Source organism: Sarcophilus harrisii, chromosome 6 (assembly GCF_902635505.1).
Source record: "Sarcophilus harrisii chromosome 6, mSarHar1.11, whole genome shotgun sequence".
Lineage (NCBI taxonomy): Eukaryota > Metazoa > Chordata > Mammalia > Dasyuromorphia > Dasyuridae > Sarcophilus > Sarcophilus harrisii.
Window position 1 is genome coordinate 131,449,433 of NC_045431.1, and position 18,872 is coordinate 131,468,304.

Genomic DNA, 18,872 nt, shown 5'->3' on the forward strand with positions numbered 1-18,872 from the left:
AAAATGCAGGTGGGCATAAATATAGGGATTGGGAATTCAATGTAATGGTTTTTAGTCATCTCCCAGAGTTCTTTTTCTGGGCATAGCTAGTTCAGTTCATTACTGCTCCATTAGAAATGATTTGGTTGATCTCGTTGCTGAGGATGGCCTGATCCATCAGAACTGGTCATCATCTAGTATTGTTGTTGAAGTATATAATGATCTCCTGGTCCTGCTCATTTCACTCAGCATCAGTTCGTGTAAGTCTCTCCAGGCCTTTCTGAAATCATCCTGTTGGTCATTTCTTACAGAACAGTAATATTCCATAATTTTCATATACCACAATTTATTCAGCCATTCTCCAACTGATGGACATCCATTCAGTTTCCAGTTTCTAGCCACTACAAAAAGGGCTGCCACAAACATTCGTGCACATACAGGTCCCTTTCCCTTCTTTATAATCTCTTTGGGATATAATCCCAGTAGTAACACTGCTGGATCAAAGGGTATGCACAGTTTGATAACTTTTTGAGCATAGTTCCAAACTACTCTCCAAAATGGTTGGATTCGTTCACAACTCCACCAACAATGCATCAATGTCCCAGTTTTCCCGCATCCCCTCCAACAATCATCATTATTTTTTCCTGTCATCTTAGCCAATCTGACAGGTGTGTAGTGGTATCTTAGAGTTGTCTTAATTTGCATTTCTCTGATTAATAATGACTTGGAGCATCTTTTCATATGACTAGAAATAGTTTCAATTTCTTCATCTGAGAATTGTCTGTTCATATCCTTTGACCATTTTTCAATTGGAGAATGGCTTGATTTTTTATAAATTAGAGTTAATTCTCTATATATTTTGGAAATGAGGCCTTTATCAGAACCTTTGACTGTAAAAATATTTTCCCAGTTTATTGCTTCCCTTCTAATCTTGTCTGCATTAGTTTTGTTTGTACAAAAACTTTTCAGTTTGGTATAATCGAAATTTTCTATTTTGTGATCAGTAATGATCTCTAGTTCTGCTTTGGTCATAAAGACCTTCCCCTTCCACAGGTCTGAGAGGTAAACTATCTCGCGTTCCTCTAATTTATTAATAATTTCGTTCTTTATGCCTAGGTCATGAACCCATTTTGACCTTATCTTGGTGTACGGCGTTAAGTATGGATCAATGCCTAGTTTCTGCCATATTAGTTTCCAATTTTCCCAGCAATTTTTATCAAACAGTAAGTTCTTATCCCAAAAGCTGGGATCTTTGGGTTTGTCAAAGACTAGGTTGCTATATTTGTTGACTGTTTTATCCCTTGAACCTAATCTATTCCACTGATCAACTAATCTATTCCTTAGCCAATACCAAATAGTTTTGGTAACTGCTGCTCTATAATATAATTTTAGATCTGGTACAGCTAAGCCACCATCATTTGATTTTTTTTTCATTAATTCCCTTGAAATTCTTGACCTTTTGTTTTTCCATATGAACTTTGTTGTTATTTTTTCTAGGTCATTAAAATAGTTTTTTGGGAGTCTGATTGGTATAGCGCTAAATAAATAGATTAGTTTAGGTAATATTGTCATCTTTATTATATTTGCTCGCCCTATCCAAGAGCATTTAATATTTTTCCAATTGGTTAGATCAGACTTAATTTGTGTGAAAAGTGGTCTGTAATTTTGCTCATAAAGTTTCTGATTTTCCCTTGGCAGATCTTATTGGGAATGGTTGCAGTTTGTCTCCATTACATATGATGCTTACTGATGGTTTTAAATAGATGCTGCTGATTATTTTAAGGAAAAGTCCATTTATTCCTATACTCTCAAGTGTTTTTAATAGGAATGGATGTTGGATTTTATCAAATGCTTTTTCTGCATCTATTGAGATGATCATATGGTTTTTGTTAATTTGGTTATTAACATGGCCAATTATATTGATAGTTTTCCTAATATTGAAGCAGCCCTGCATTCCTGGTATAAATCCTACTTGATCATAGTGTATTATCTTGGAGATGATTTTCTGTAGTCTTTTTGCTAATATCTTATTTAAGATTTTAGCATCAATATTCATTAGGGAGATTGGTCTATAATTTTCTTTCTCTGTTTTCAGCCTACCTGGTTTAGGTATCAGTACCATGTCTGTGTCATAGAAGGAATTTGGTAGGACTCCTTCATTCCCTATTTTATCAAATAATTTATATAGCATTGGGGCCAATTGTTCTTTAAATGTTTGGTAAAATTCACATGTAAATCCATCTGGTCCTGGGGATTTTTTCTTAGGGAGTTGTTTAATTGCCTGTTCTATTTCTTTTTCTGAAATGGGACTATTCAAGCAATTTACTTCCTCCTCTGTTAGTCTGGGAAGTCTATATTTTTGGAGGTAGTCATCCATTTCACTTAGGTTATCAAATTTATTGGCATAAAGTTGAGCAAAATAACTCCTTATTATTTCTCTAATTTCCTCTTCATTGGTGGAAAGTTCTCCCTTTTCATTTTTAAGACTACTAATTTCATTTTCCTCCCTCCTTTTTCTAATCAGATTTACTAAAGGCTTATCTATTTTATTGGCTTTTTCATAGAACCCTCTTAGTTTTATTAATTAGTTCAATAGTTTTTTACTTTCAATATTTTTAATTTCTCCTTTTAATTTTAGAATTTCCAATTTAGTATTTGATTGGGGGTTTTTAATTTGGTCTTTTTTTAGTTTTTTTAGTTGCAAGCCCAATTCATTAATCTTTTCTTTCTCTGTTTTATCCAAGTAAGCCTCTAAGGATATAAAATTCCCTCTTATTACTGCTTTGGCTGCATCCCACAAATTTTGGTATGATGTCTCATCATTGTCATTATCTTGAGTGAAATTATTAATTGTATCTATAATTTGCTGCTTCACCCAATCATTCTTTAAGATGAGATTGTTTTGTTTCCAATTACTTTTTGGTCTATTTCCCCCTAACTTTTTGTTGAATGTAGTTTTTATTGCATCATGATCTGAAAAGAAAGTATTTACTATTTCTGCTTTCTTGCATTTAATTTTGAGGTCTTGACATGGAAAGATACTATCTTAAATATTAAAACTTTTGCTTATTTGTTTTCATTGAGTTTTTAATTTTTATTTTTTTTTGCTGAGGCAATTGGAGTTAAGTGACTTGTCCAGGATCACATAGCTAGAAAGTGTTAAGTGTCTGAGACCAGATTTGAAAACTCAGGTCCTCCTGACTTCAGGGCTAGGGCTCTATCTACTGGGCCACCTAGCTGTCCCTCCCTGAGGTTTTAATAGTTAGTTCGGTGGGTTTGGAAATTTCTGATGCTTTTAAGGTTGCATGATTTCAAAGGAAGTGTAATCATTGTTCTCCTAGTCTACACTTTCATGCTTACCAGGGAAGTGTCTCTGATTCCCTGTTACCAAAAGTGATATTTCCCTTTAGGGTTTCTGCTTCTTCTTTACTGCTTCTTTACTTCTCTCCATTCTTGAACCACAATTTAGAAGAGGATATAGGCAATGGAGTTGTCAAACAGAATCTTGTCCTGCACCCAATGATAACACAGGGGTGCCCTGTAATTCATTTCTGGCCAGATTTCCTTGCCTTCTTTGGCTCAAGAGTTCCCAAAGCTGCTGCTGCTTATTTCGTCCCTGTGAATCCCTTCATCCCCATCATAGCTCCTTATTTTTCCTCTTATAAGTTGTCTTGGGCTTCAAGAATATCTCAACTAACATTTTGTTGATTCTTCCACTTGAGGCATTATTTAATTTTTTGGAGGGGAATATTGGGAGAGTTGAGCTGAGTGCTTTTTCTACTTTACCTTCTTTGCTCTGCCCTAGAAGTCACAATTTTCTTTCAGCGATCTTTTCATTTACTTGATGATGTAATGTATATTGTTTTATTGTTTACTTATTACACATTTCATTAGTTCATACTGATTTTCTTACATTCTCTAAATTCATGTTCTCCATTTCTTCGCAAACAACATAATTTTATCACATTCACATACTCCATTCAAATTAAAATCTAGAATGAATTGATTACAATTCCAACAACAGTATTGCGCCTTATCCCATTTTGTCATATTTATCAATTTGTGTGATGTATGTGTTAACCTTTAATTTAATTTAATTTAATATTTTTATTATTTATTATTCATACCATTAGTGTAAAATAATATTTTTGACAAAATGGAATGTAGCCCTCATCAACAGTACCACTGTATTTTTTTGGTCTACAAATGTTAACTTATATCAAATGAATCTTTGTTATGACCTAGATTATAAGAAAAGATGGTAAATATTTGGAGACCTGCAGAAGTTTTAGGTATAATGGTGAATTTTGTCTTATATTTCAAGTCTGGTCTATGAATTTTAAAGTACTTTTGAAATGTTATTTGTATTGATACAATTGAGAGTATACAACCAGATTGAAAATCATGGGAAGGAGATCAGAGGCATGGGGTCAATGAGAAAAACCATAGCTACATAGTAACATATACATAGAAACACATGTGTATGGCCAAATAATGCTAGGTCCTATTTAATTTTCCAAGGAACTTCCCATTATTAGAAATGAAGAACTCCCCAGACCTCTTTACATAATTGCAAAATTTCTACTGCTCTCAGTAGAATTCTCCTCTGAATAAGGAATGAGTTATTCATGTTGGCTTGTACACTGTTTTTTAAATGACTGGGTTAGCTCTTCTCATCTACCATTAAAATCCTCCAAGTAAGTAGGAACAGAGTCCTCTTACACTCTGTTAGCCTTCTAGTTTATAGAGCCCCCAGTTAATATAGTCCAAAACCCTGCATATACTGGATGCCTAATAAGCACATATTGGTAATGGTGATATGACAACTGGAGCAACACAACTTATCTACAGTTAAATGAAAACAAAATTCCTGCAAAGAAAATACAAAATGATTTCAGGAGGCAAGAAACATGAAAATAATCAGGACCTCCTTTTGTGGGGAGCTGCATTCAGCTTAGTAATCTTTCCCTGTTTTGGCTGAAATTTTTATTTTTATTTTTTGTTAATGATCTGATCTTTTACATTTTCATTTCATCCCAATATAGGGGATGATTTCACAATGATAAAAAGAATAGAGAAGATCGCCAAAGGTCAATTCAATTTAATAAATATTTATAGGTATCTACTATGTGTCAGGTACTAAGCTAAGTGCTAAAAGTGGAGGTAGAAAAACAAGCAGTAAAATGCTCTGTGAATTTGAAAACCAGCAAAGCTGCTTTTAGAAAATGGAGAACTGTTTGGAAAGCCCAAGCAGAAAATTTTGATAATATAATATTATGAAGTTTGTGCAGATGCAAGGGAAGAAAACTGGAACAAAATTTTACAGTTGGTTTCTCAGATAAGGGTATGGTTTCAAGGAAATTATTTTTAATTTACAAGAAGAAGATCCATTAACTAATTAATAAATAGTTAAAGGATATGAGTAGGCAATATTCAAGGAAAGAAAATCTAAACTATCAATAGTCATATGAAATAATATTCTAAATCTCTAATAATTAGAGAATTGCAAATTAAAGTAACTTAGATTTCTACCTTACAGCCGTGACCTTGGCAATGTTGATAGAAAATAACAAATAATGAAAAATGTTGTAAGGGATGTGGGAAAACACATACACTTAGGGTGTTTGTTACTAGAATTATTAATTGATCCAACAACTATTTCTGAAAGCAATTTTGACCTACTTTATTATATTATATTTCATAATGGCAGAGAATAGATTAGGTTTCTTTTTGACCTAGCACAAAACTCAACCTATATTAGGTGATTTGGCTAGAATAAACTGAATTTGCTAAGTCTTTGTATTTTGGTTTTCCTAGCAGACATATTAAATTAATATTTGGCCACTATTGAAACCAATAGTTTTTATCAAGTGAATTGTTGAGAGAGCTCTGATCTAGTATCTTTTCTAGGATTTTTTCTGTTGCTCAGGATAATTATGCCTTCTTTGGGAATACCCCATCCTCCTCTCCAAACCATGCTCCTCCCTGTTACACAGTTCACTCCTAAACTTTTCAGCTCAGATTATTTTTGAGTAATCTTTCTTGACTTTATCACAGTAGGTCTGACACAGAACAATATTCCTTTGGAACAAAGTCATCATCTAGATTTCGGTAATCAAACAATTTCTTTCCTTTTTAAAAATATCTTTTCATCAATGTATCTATCCATCTTTCTTAGGTTTCTTTGTTTTAAAAATTTTTATCAACATATTTTTATAAGATTTCCCAATATGCTTTCTACCATCTCCATCGAACTTCTTGTAAAAACAGTTAAACAAAATTAATTGGCATTGTGACTGCACCTGACAGAAAAGAATATCCTAAGAATTATAAGAAACCTTCAAAATCATTTGTCCAATCTGTACCTGAATAAGAATCCCTTCTTTAACATCTCTAGCAGATGTTCATTCACCCATTATTTGAAGACCTTTAGTAAGAGAGAACCCACAATTTCAAAAAGGAGCCCATTCCATTTAATGAAGAGGTCTAACTGGAAGGAAGCTTTTCCTTACATAAATTCCCCTTTGCAAATACAACCCAATATCCCTAGTTTTGCCTTCTAAAGATAAGCCAGTAGGTGTAATTCTATCTAGTTTCCCTTAAGTATTCTCTTCTTTAGTATAAATACAACCAGTTCTTTCAATCAATCTTCTCCTGAATTAATTTTTCATGGACCATCCAGAAAGAAATTCATGAACTTAGAAGGGCCACATTAATCTGTGGACTTTTAACTTTTAAAAAAATTGATAATTGAATTTCAATATAATTGATTCCCTTTGTTTATATTTAGAACATTTAAAGCATTTAAAAACATTTTTATTGGAGGGGGGTCCATAGAGTTCCCTAGATTACTAAAGGGATGGATCTCTCTCTGTGTGTCTGTGTGTGTGTGTGTCTGTCTGTCTTTCTATCTTACACATACATACGCACACACAGAGTTAAATATCTCTAATATAGAGTAATAGACATTCCCAGATTGGAATTTTAAATCACATACATGCCTTGCTAATTTGGAAAATGGTTGGATAAGTCATGGTCAATAAACAGCACCACTTTTTCTAGTGTGCTCCTTATCTGTATCCATGTGCATAGGAGGGACAGTTTTTACCTGAGATAAACAGTCCTCAATGGCAGTTTCTCTTTGCTGGGCATGGCTCCTGCAGGACAGGATACTTTTGCCAGTGGTTATATTCTTAACTTCAGAGCTTTACAGCAGGAACTAGTTCTTTAGCTGCTCAAACAAACTTTAAGCAACTGATGCCAGCTAGAGAAAAAAAGCATAAGCAATTGCACACAGACAAAAAAGTGAAGGGCAAATTAAAGAAATTTCGAAAAGTCTAACTTGGCTAAAACATAGGGTACATGGAAAGCAATGGTGGGAAAAAAGCCAGGAAATTTAGGTTGGGACTGAGGGTACAAATGATTTCCTTAAATCCAAGTGGAGAAAACACTGAATTGGGTACTAGAAGATCTAAGTTCCAGTCCTAACTGTCTGACATTGACCATGTTACATAGTATCTTTGATCTAACTTTTTTCCCCAGCATAAAACAAGGAGATAAGACTACTAAAATGACCAATTAATTTCCCTGAGCCTCTGTATCTAAAGCCTATAACTATTGTTATTGTTTTTAAAAATAGAATTAAAATATTTTTCTTTCACAGAGTTATTTTGGGGAAGGTACTTTCATAAATTTTAAGTTGATTTATAATTGTGAATTTTTGTTGTTGTTACTGGTATTATTAATTCACACAGCCACTAGTGCCTCCTGCAGAAATTAACTTGCCTTTAATTTATATATGTTTAGATGTATTTTATTTCCTCTGATAGAAAATAAACTAATTGAGGACAGTGATTGTTCAGCTTTTGGCTATATCTCCAGTGCTTAACACTGCATCTGATAAAACATGTGTGTGCTGTTTGATTGAATATTTTATAATTAATTCCATGAAATATTATATATTTTTAGTGCAGTGTCTGCCACACTAGGGGTGTTTTTTTGGGCAAGGAAGGATGAGGCAAGACATTTATGACTTTATGGGTGTAAGGAATTTCTAATGAATAAATTCTCTGCCAATGCATATTGACCTCTGCTCTGCAATTTGTAATTTTAGGAAATTTCTTAGAGTCTTTGAGAGGTGCCCAAATGTGTCTAAGAACTAGATAGTAGATATCAAAGGCAGGACTTCAACCCAGGTTGTGCTACTTCAGAAACTACTTATCTCTCCACTTTAAAGAGTTAAAAAGCAACATTTATGTTTTTATTTTACAATCATAACTCATTTTGCCTTGATGTAAAATTTGGGAATATTGCCCTGTCTGGAAGATCTGAGCTTTCAGAGGCAGTCATCAGACCCTCCACTGGGCCAAAAGTGTTTGCAAGTCTTTTTCTCCATTTTCAACTCTTGGCAATGCATATAATTCTCCAAAGTATGTTGTTTTCCTTCCAGCCAAAGAGTTCACTTGCCTGGAGTTTGCCTTTTTCCTTAGCAGTGTTGACATATTTCTCTGTTTCCTACTTTCCCACACTTTCTGCTTAGGATGGGATCTGGACTTTCATCAACCTGTCTGTCCATATTATTTTTCTTAGAATTTTTTTCTTCAAATTTTGCACTGCCTTTCCAGACAGATTACTGAAAATTGCAATCTACTTGTTCTTCCTGAGATTGGTTATAGCAAATCTGTCCCTTGGCCAGTCTTTCTAGGGACACATTCTACTCACCAACTACACACTTGCCTTTAGTTGAACTTCTGAAATGCCTCATTTTGAAGATGAAACTTGAGCTAACTATTGAAGGCATTGAAATGTTCTGAAGATGGAGAGGAGGACAGAGTATGTTACAGGCATGGCAGCAGACAGTACAAAAACATAGTGATGGGAAGTGGAGTGTGATGTATGAAAAAGAGAAAGATCTGTTTTACTGGGCCATATAGTGTATGAAAGAGAGAATAACCAAAATGTGATCCTTCCAATTTTATAATAAATGCACTGGACTTGATTTTTTTCATCCAAATGCTATTTGTAGACTTAGACCTAATCTTAGGATTATGGTCTTCCAATGAAATTGTACATTATGCTCTTAGAGAAAAGAACTGGGAAAATTGTTCAAAGGAATTGATACCCAATCCTTTAAAATATCTCAATCTACTTACTGAGCTAACTGATTTCATCTGAAATAACAAATTGGATTTTAGACACATTGTTAGCTGTCAGAATTTTACTAAATCAATATGCATTTGAAAATTTCCTGGAATCTTTCAAAACTTTGAAGTCTAGCACCATCTCTCAACCACAAAACACCAATGTATTGTAGAAAACATATTCGCCTGCCCACAGGCCTGAAAGTTTCTTATAGGCTATTCATTGGCCATTTTCCATTTCCCTTTGCTTTATACACAGACTGTTCCAAGTTCTGCTGAATTTCTGAAATATTGATTTGCATGTGTTTACCCTTTAAAATTATTTCCTTTCTCAGGTATTTATTCTATCATGTAAGAGCCATGTGTATTTTTATCTAAAAGCTGAATGTTTTTCACATGTCTATTCTTGTTCATAATAAATATACATATTAAATTAGTGACTGAATGGAATGTGCATTAAAGCGTATGCTGTGGATGAAGCATATATGTATACCTAAAACTGAAAAATATCTTTAAAATGATCTAATTCTAGGATACACTAAACCCTTTCACTGTATGGATCGCAACAAATTGTGGCAAGTCCTCAAAGAAATGGGAGCACCAGATCTTCTTACCTCTGTTCTGAGGAACCTGTGTATGAGTCAAGAAACAATAGAACCAAACATGAAGCAACCAATTATTTCAAGATTGGTTAAGAAGTTTTACAAAGTGGTATATTTTCATTTTATTTATTTAATTTATATATAGATTAATCATGCAAAATTCAGTTTGGATCAATCAAAAGCCAGAATTAAGGTTGCTTAAGAGAAATATCAACAATCTAAGATAAGCAGATGACAATACTCTGATAGTAAAAGTGAAGAAGAATTAAGAAACCTTTTGATGAGAGTGAAAGAAGAGATTGTTGCAATGCTCTTTGTTGGTTTTCTGGAGGTCTTGGGCAGCCTTCCTTTCAGTCAGAGTAATCACCACAAGAATAGCCAGGTGTGGTCTCTTCTGGGCAGCTTTCTTTTCAGTCAGAGTTCTGGCCCATAACAGATTGTAAAAACTTACTTTAAGCTTAACATTAAAAAAATAATAATATCACATTTGGTCCCATCACTTCTTGTAAATAGAGGGAGAACTGGAAGCTGTGTCAGATTTCATATTTTTGGGCTTAAAAGATCACTGCAGACAATAACTACAACCATGAAATTAAAAGACACTTTCTCCTTGGAAGGAAAGCCATGGCAAATATGGACAGGATACTAAAAAAGAAGACATATCACTTTGCTGACAATAGTCCATATAAGCTATGATACACACATATCTATAGATATCATATACATACACACATATATATATATATAGATATCTATAGATATGTATATACATCTCTCTATATATGTAGATATATCTATACACACACACACATATATATATATATGTATATATATATATTATATATATGAATGAAAACCATAAAAGCTATTGTTTTTTTTTCCAATGGCAATGTATGGTGATAAAAATTGGACTATAAGGAAAGTAGTAGAATGCTTCAGAATCAATGGTTTTGAATTGTGGTGCTGGAGAAGATCTTTGACAGTTCCTTAGATAGCACAGAGATCAAATTAAAGAAAATTAACTTTTAATTTAGAATACAAATACCGAAGTCACATAATGACAAGACAGGACTGATTGGAAAAGATTCTGATGCTGGGAAAGAATGAAGACAAAAAGAGAAGGTGATGGTTAGATAGTATCATGGAAGGAATGCATGTAAAGCATGGAGACTTCTTGCCATTACTCCACCATTTTGGCCCCTGAAGTTTTTTTTTTTTTTTTTAATTGGCTTGCAAGTTCAACATGGGTGAACAGCATGATGTGGCAGTAAGAACCAACAAAACACAGGACTTAAAACACAAATTTTGTTCCATATTAAGAGAAGTATAGCTTCTTTTTGTACATGACACACATATGAGATATTTTCTAGACTTTTAGGTTCCATTCTAAGTGCAATGTTTGAAAAGTACATTGATAAGCTGGAGAGTGTTCAGAGAAGGGCTATCAATATAGGGAAGAGTCTAAACTCTATGAAGCAGAAGGGTCAGCTGAAAGAAAAGACTATTGTTCAGACCAGAGAAAAGATGATAGATGGAGAGAGTATGATGGATGTCTTTAAGCAGGACTGTCTCAATAAGAATGGATTAAGCTTGTTCTGTTTGGTTTCAGAGGGCCAAACTTGAAATAAGTGGAAGTTATAAAGAGGCAACTTTAGATTTGGATATCAGGAGAAATGTTCTAATGATTACCACTGTCCAACAAGTGGAGTAGATTGTCTTAGAATGTGGTGGATTCCCTTTCCTTAGAACTCTTCAGGCATTCAGAAGCTGAATGACCACTTGCCAGGTAGGTTAGAGGAAGAATTCCTTCAGTTTCCTTCAGTGTATTGATAGGACTAGATAGCCACTGATATTCCTTCCTCCTCTCAACATTTATAATTCTGGAACTGCCAGAGATCTCCTTCATTCAGCTATATTGATATCAATTACTTCTTGTCTTGTCCCAAAAAGAATTTCTGCCTGTTTTGATCTATGTTATCCTGAGAAAAGCACTGCATTTATAGTCAGAAAATCTAGCCTATTCCATCTCCATGGAGTTTTGTTATTCTATTTTTCTGGCTACTGCCTTTTCTATACATACTGTAAAGTAGCTCAATATTGTTAACCATAATGAGATGATGAAGCCATTAAAGGGCAGAAAAGTGAAATGGTATGAATATATAAATTTCAAATTAGTCCCTCAACTCAAAATTACAGAGTCTGTTTGTTTGGTTGTTTGTTCTCAAAGAGAACTAAAATGGTATGACTGTAGTTGTTGAGACCAATAGAATCTTTTTTTTTTTTTTTTGATTATAGCTTTTTATTTAAAGCTATATGCATGGATAATTTTTCAGCATTGACACTTGCAAAACCTTTTGTTCCAACTTTTCCCCTCCTTCCCCTTCACCCCTTCCCCAAGATGGCAGGTTGACCAATACATGTTAAATATGGTAAAGTATAAATTAAATACAATATATGTATACATGTCCAAACAGTTATTTTGCTATACAAAAGGAATTGGACTTTGAAATATTTTACAATTAGCCTGTGAAGGAAATAAAAAATGCAGGCAGACAAAAATAGAGGGATTTGGAATTCTATATAGTGGTTCATAGTCATCTCCCAGAGTTCTTTTGCTGAGTGTAGCTGGTTCAATTCATTACTGCTTTATTGGAACTGATTTGATTCATCTCATTGTTGAAGAGGGCCATGTCCATCAGAATTGATATCACATGGTATTGTTGTTGAAGTATATAATGATCTCCTGGTCCTGCTCATTTCATTCAGCATCAGTTTCTGTAAGTCTCTCCAGGCCTTTCTGAAATCATCCTGCTGAGACCAATATAATCTTGAAAAGCTGTACCATAATTCAGGTGGAAATAGTCCATATGAACATTTGGAATGGGGTTGTCTTTAAATTTGTGCATCTCTTTGTCCCTCCCTTCTTCTCTGTCCCTGTGCCTCTTTTTCTCCTTATCCCTGTCTCTCTCTCTCCCTCTTCCTCTTCTTTTCCCTCTCTCTCCCTTCCTCTTGCTCTCCTTCCTGCTCTCACTCCCTTTCCCTCTCCCACTTCCTCTCCTGCTCTCTATTCTTCTCCTTCTTCCTCTCTCCCTCTCTATCTCTCTCCCTCTGTCTCTCCCTCCTCTCTCTCCTTCTCCTCTCTGCCTCTTCCTGTCTTTCGCTTTTTTCTTGTTTTTCCTGTCCTTCTCTCTCTGTCTCTCTCTCTGTCTCTCTCTCTGTCTCTCTCTCTCTCTGTCTCTCTCTGTCTCTCTCTGTCTCTCTCTCTCTCTCTCTCTCTCTCTCTCTTTCCCTCTCTCTGTCTCTGTCTCTCTCTCTCTTTCTCATTGTAATTCTATGGTTCTCATAGACCCTCCTTTGATGCTGGCATGCAATGCTAGATGGGGTCCTATCCCAGTATTTCCTGTCTCACAAACAATTCCAAAATTCTTCAGAGAGACCTTTAGAGTGTCCTTTGGTTGCTTCTCAGTGCTAATCATATCTATTGAAAGCCTTCTTCTGGTTAATATTTCTTTAAAAATTATATTATTTGAAAAAATAGAATAAGAAAAACAGAAGAGAAATACAAAACAGAATAAAACAAAACAAAAGAGAACACTGCCATGTGCCCATCAGAAAATCAGGGAGGATTCAAAATATGTAAAAACAAATTACCAGATCAAGAAAGTACATATATTAGTAAAGAAATTATATTTATCAGTGTCTATTTTTTCTTTACTTTCTTGTAAATTGTTCTTTTGTTCTCTGCTTTGCACTTTATTTACTTTATTCTTTTTTCTCCCTTTTGTCCCCCCCAAGCAAGCTATAATTAAGAAAAGATATGTATGTATACATTGTAGATACACATACACCCCCCCCCCCAAATATCTTTCCTATCTTTTCTGACTCTTTGCTTTAATTCTGCTTCTTAACTTGACTTACTATTACTTTTCCCTACCCAAGGACTCTCCCTTGTCTTCTTTCCTCATGTTTTATATCCCCATTCACTCATCCATCCCCTTATTTATTTATAGATTTTGGAGGGTGCTATGCTCTTCATGGTATATATGTAGTGTTGCCTATTAAACCCATTCCTGATGTGAGTAGGCTTTCAGAACTACAAGCCATCCTCCTCCTTCTAATGCTTCTGTGTCTATTCTTCTTCTACACCTCATTTGTATAACATAATTACTATTTTTACCTTAACTCTGTCAATCTTTTTTTTTGAGCTATAGTATACATTTGTATGTTAATGTATAAACATATTATATATTTCCCATGTAAAAAAACAAATTAATTTGTCCATATTTAAATAATTTGTCCATGTGAAGTTACTTAAAATTGATCTTTGATATATGTTACATTTTCTGTTAACTTTAAGTTTGGTTGATTGAAAGTCCTGAAAATCTGAAGCTTGCTAAATGTCCACTTTTTCTCATTCAATATTATAGATAATTTTGCTGGATATGATATTTTTGGCCACAGGTTTAGTTCTTTTGATTGTTGTTAGAAATGATTTCAGGACCTGCTGTCTTTTATGGAAGCTGCTAATAAGTCTTGTATAATTCTAAATGTAGCTCCAGTATATTTGAATTTTTTTTATGGTTTCTCGCAAAATTTTATTTTTTGATCTGGGGGGTTTCAAAATTTGGCAATAATATTCCTGTGTGCTTTCAACAAAGGGTCTTCTTGAGGTAGTGATTAGTGGATTTTTTTTCTATTTCTAGTTTTCCCTCATATTCTATCATTCCAGGACAATTTTCCTTGATTATTTCCAGCATTATTGTGTCAAGGTTCTTTTTTTGGTCACAACTTTCAGGCAGTCCAATTATTCTTATATTTTCTCTTCTTAATCTGTTCTTCAACTCTGCCATTTTTCTCTTATAAAGTGTTTCACATTCTGTTCTATTTTCTCATTCTTTATAACCTATTTTATTTCTTGGTCTCTCATACCTTTATTGGCTTCCTCTTGCCCAATTCTAATTTTCAAAGAATTATTTTCATCTTTGAGATTCTGATCTCCTGTTCTGGTTGGTTAACATTTTTTTCATACTTTTCTTGTTTTTCTTGGATGGTTTTTATTTTTATTTTTAGCTTTTCTTCAAAGTCTCTCATTTGATTTTTAAATTCTTTTTTTAAGTTTTTGAATAAATACTTCTCTGGACAGGGAGCCATTTCACACTGCTCTTCAAGGTAGAAGCTTTTTTACTTCAGTGTCCTCCTCTGAAGATGAACCCAAATCTTTCCTATTCCTATAGTAAATTTCTATGGTGGGATTCTCTCTTCTTTGCTGTTCCATTTTTGTTGTTATTGTTCTTTAAATAAGAAATATTAGTGTAAGCACCTCTAATTATGGAATAGGGGAATGGTGCCTCAAACTTCCCGTCAGCTCTCCACTCTGACTTGGAAACCCAAATCAAGAGCTCTACTATCCTGCAAGTGACCACAGCCAGCAGTATCATTCCCCCAATGTTTTTGCACTCACTGGGTGCTGGTTCCTTCTCATCCAGGGCCTCATCTCAGCAGCACAACTGAGCTTGGTATTCCTATTCATCTGAGATTCCCTTACTCTTCCTACACTCAAACCCTAACTCCACAAACACTTCAGGAGATGAAAGTCTCTGTGCTTTCTGCTGAAGCTGCAGCCACTTCTAGCTAGCTCCTTCCCTTGTTATATTTGTGGAACTAGCCTGGAGGTGTTTGCACTTCAGATGGGTTATTCCAACCTGGGGTCTTTCTTCAGATCTTGTTGGGTTGTTGCATCCCAAATCTTCTGGATTTTTCACTAGTCTATGTTTCCCTTGAGGCTCGAATTTATTTTATTTGTGGGGAAAATCTGCAGAGTTTGAAATTTGCCAAACTATTCCGCTTCTTCCCAGAATCCTCTTAATGTTCCTTTAGTAAGTAAAGAGAACACCCTGATTCCCTCACACTACCTCTTTCTCTTTTAATTATCTTTGCTGCTCTGACTCTAATTCCTATTCCCTAGAACCAAGACCTCTTAGGGATACAGAGCAACTTGGACATCCCAGGTGTAAACAAGTATCACAGCTTTTTCCAGTATTTCATTTGCAGTATGAAGAAAAGTGTTGGTATTCTGCTCAGCACCCCTGAAGCACAACTACAGCTGGAGCAGGAGTCAAAGGGCAGGTATTGCACCAAGATGAGAAATTTAAAGGGTTGCTGACTTGTGAGGTTAGGGATTGAGAAGAAAATGATAGCCAGAATACGGAGATTATGGGAAAAGGAAAGGGAAGAATTGTACTACTGAGTATAATAGAGTCAATAGAGAGAGGAGAGGACTCTGAAAGTGGCTTCTCCTGTCTCAGAGAATTGTTAGTGCTTCCTCAAGCCTAGGGGTTCAGTCTAGTTGCTGGGTAGAGAGAGGGGTGGTAGATTGTGGAGATATAACAGTGTGTCAAGGCCAAAAATGGGAAAAAGGTCCCCAGCTCCATATGATGCTTTCTGAAGGAAACTCCATGCCTAGGATCTATCTTTATTTTCTCTGCAAGTTTGAGTTACCCTGGCTTCTCAAATTTTCTTGCCTTTAATCAACATTTTAAACATTGCTGTCTTAACAACTTGCTTGTATCACTGGCACAATCCCAGCTTGCTTTAGTTATAATACTGTGCTATGTCTTCTCTATGTAATCCCAGGAAGAGGCACACCTTTATCCCAGGACTTGATTTAAGAGCAGAAGTAAGTTATTAATAGAGCTAGAAGAAAAATGAGAAATTGCTATGTTCCTAAAAGAAGAAATGTTGATTTAATCTATTGATTCACTTTTAAGTAAAAGAACAGATGTTTTCTGTTAGGTCCCTGGTGAAAATTCAGTAGGCGCCAGGGATACTTAGGGACTAGTGGCTTCTGATAAAACTTGAAATTGAGGTCTGTTCTGTTCTTGCCAAATGGGGTTGTGCACAGCAGGTCTTGCCACTGTAGCTTGTTTGATATAGCAGTGGAGTTCTCCCTTTTTACAGAAATCAGATCTCTATCTGTCAATCTGTCTCTTCTTCTTTCTCTTTCCTTCTCCTGCTCCCCTTTCTTGTTGTTCAGTCATTTCAATCATGTCCTACTCTTCACAACCCCATTTGGGATTTTCTTGGCAAAGATATGGGAGATATTTCCCATTTCCTTCTCCACATCATTTTACATATGAGGAAATTGAGGCAAACAGGTTGTCCCTGGCCACATAACTAGTAAGTGTATGAGGTTAGATTTGAACTCAGGTTTTCCTAACTCTAGACCTGGTGCTCTATTCACTGGGATGTCTAAGCTGTCCTTTCCCTACTTTGCCAGCCAAAAGAAATAGCACTGAGTGTCTTCATAAGCATAAAATTGTATTTGTTTCTTATGTTGCACATCTGGAAGTAATTTAGAATAGTGGATAAGCTCAATGAAAGGCTCAAAGTTCAAATCCTAGTTATGTTACTTATTCCCTATGACTTTAAATATGTTGCTTGAATTCTTGGGGGCATCAGTTTTCTCTTCCATAAAATGAGGGCAATAGTGGTGGTAGGGCTGGACTCTACGATCCCTCTGGTTCTACATAGCTTTCAGGAAAATCTACTGATTTCCAGGGTGTGGAGAAAAGTCTTTCCATTGCCAGCCATGGAGCTCCTTGAGTCATTAATGCTAATCAAGTCACTGAGTCAGAAGATTGCTTAATTTGTTGGTTTTCTCCACATGCCTTTTCCCTTTGTCCCATACATCCCAAAGATTTATTAAAGAAACTCATCAGAACTTTGCTCAATAGATAGTCTGAAACCTACCTCCAAAGATCCTGTACATTATGAACACTGGGAATGCTATCACTTGTATATCTATCTAGATAGTCTTGTAGCTTCTTTGGTCATACACTGCTTCTTTCCCCATTTTCTCTTATGATATTGTATTGCCAGGACAACTATGTCTTCTCATCATCTGACAAACAACATTCCTTCTTTTTTTGTAAATATTCATTCCAGCTCATTTATGGGAAGGTTTTCCTAATCTACACATAGATCTCCAGTGAAGTCTCAGAAAGTCAAGTGATCAAATGCTTCTATTTCTCTCTCACAACTCCACTTTTCTTATCTGAACAATAAGGAGGGAGATTAGAGATGGCCTTCATCTCTCCTAAAAGGAAAATGACTTACCTTGGACCACAGAATTCTAAATCTATGTAACATGATTTTTCCTAAAAGAACTTTGCATCTCTCATCTTTTGAATCTGTCTTGTGAGATTATATTATGTTATTCTTTAGTTTTCTGGCCCATGAACTGGAATTGGTCAGTTAGAAGACTCCTTCCTTCCTCTCTGCCTCCCTCTCTTTCTTCCTTCCCTCCCTCTGTTCCCTCGCTTCCTTCCTTCCTTCCTTCCTTCCTTCCTTCCTTCCTTCCTTCCTTCCTTCCTTCTTTCCTTCCTTCCTTCCTTCCTTCCATCTTTCCTTTCTTGGGTCCTAGTTAACTTAGATTGAATGTAAATAGCAATCATTTCTGCTTTGGCCAGAAATCCTGAGGACTTCTCCCATTTAGTTAGTTAGTTTTATATTTTTTCTTATTATTCTTTTTGGACAAGGTGAAAGAGGAGATTCTTTGCCTCAATTGCTACCTAGCCTTAATCTCTGAATGGACGCAGTCTCAGTCAAACTGAGACCAATACCTTAGTTTAAGAAAGGTCTCCCATTTCATCCAAGGTCATCTCCACTCTTCTTGATCTATATCTTGCCAGTGTATCCAGGTGGCTCTGGAGGGGAAAGTGATGCAGGTGACCTTGCACAACCCTCCTTCACTCAAATCCAATTCACTTACATGTCATAGCATCACCTCCCTGATGTCATAGTCCTCTTTGAGAACAAAGGACAAACGATAATATTGTACATAGAGGCCAGTGTCTGCTTTGGATGAGATCCAGAATACATTATTATTCTTAATGCAAAAAAAAAGATAGTTGGCATTTATGTCTTTAAAAATTATAAAGTATCTAAAGACATGTATCTTATTGGATCCTTGGAATAGTGCTGTGAAATAGACCTTCTTTTTCCAGATGAAGAAACCAAGGATGAGAGAGAGAAAGTAACTTGTAGTCACATAGCGATTAAGTGTTTGAAGAAAGATTCAATCTCAGGCTTTTTTAATCCAAGTCCAGTACTCCATCTATTGATGATATACCTCAGTAAATTAGAAAGGATT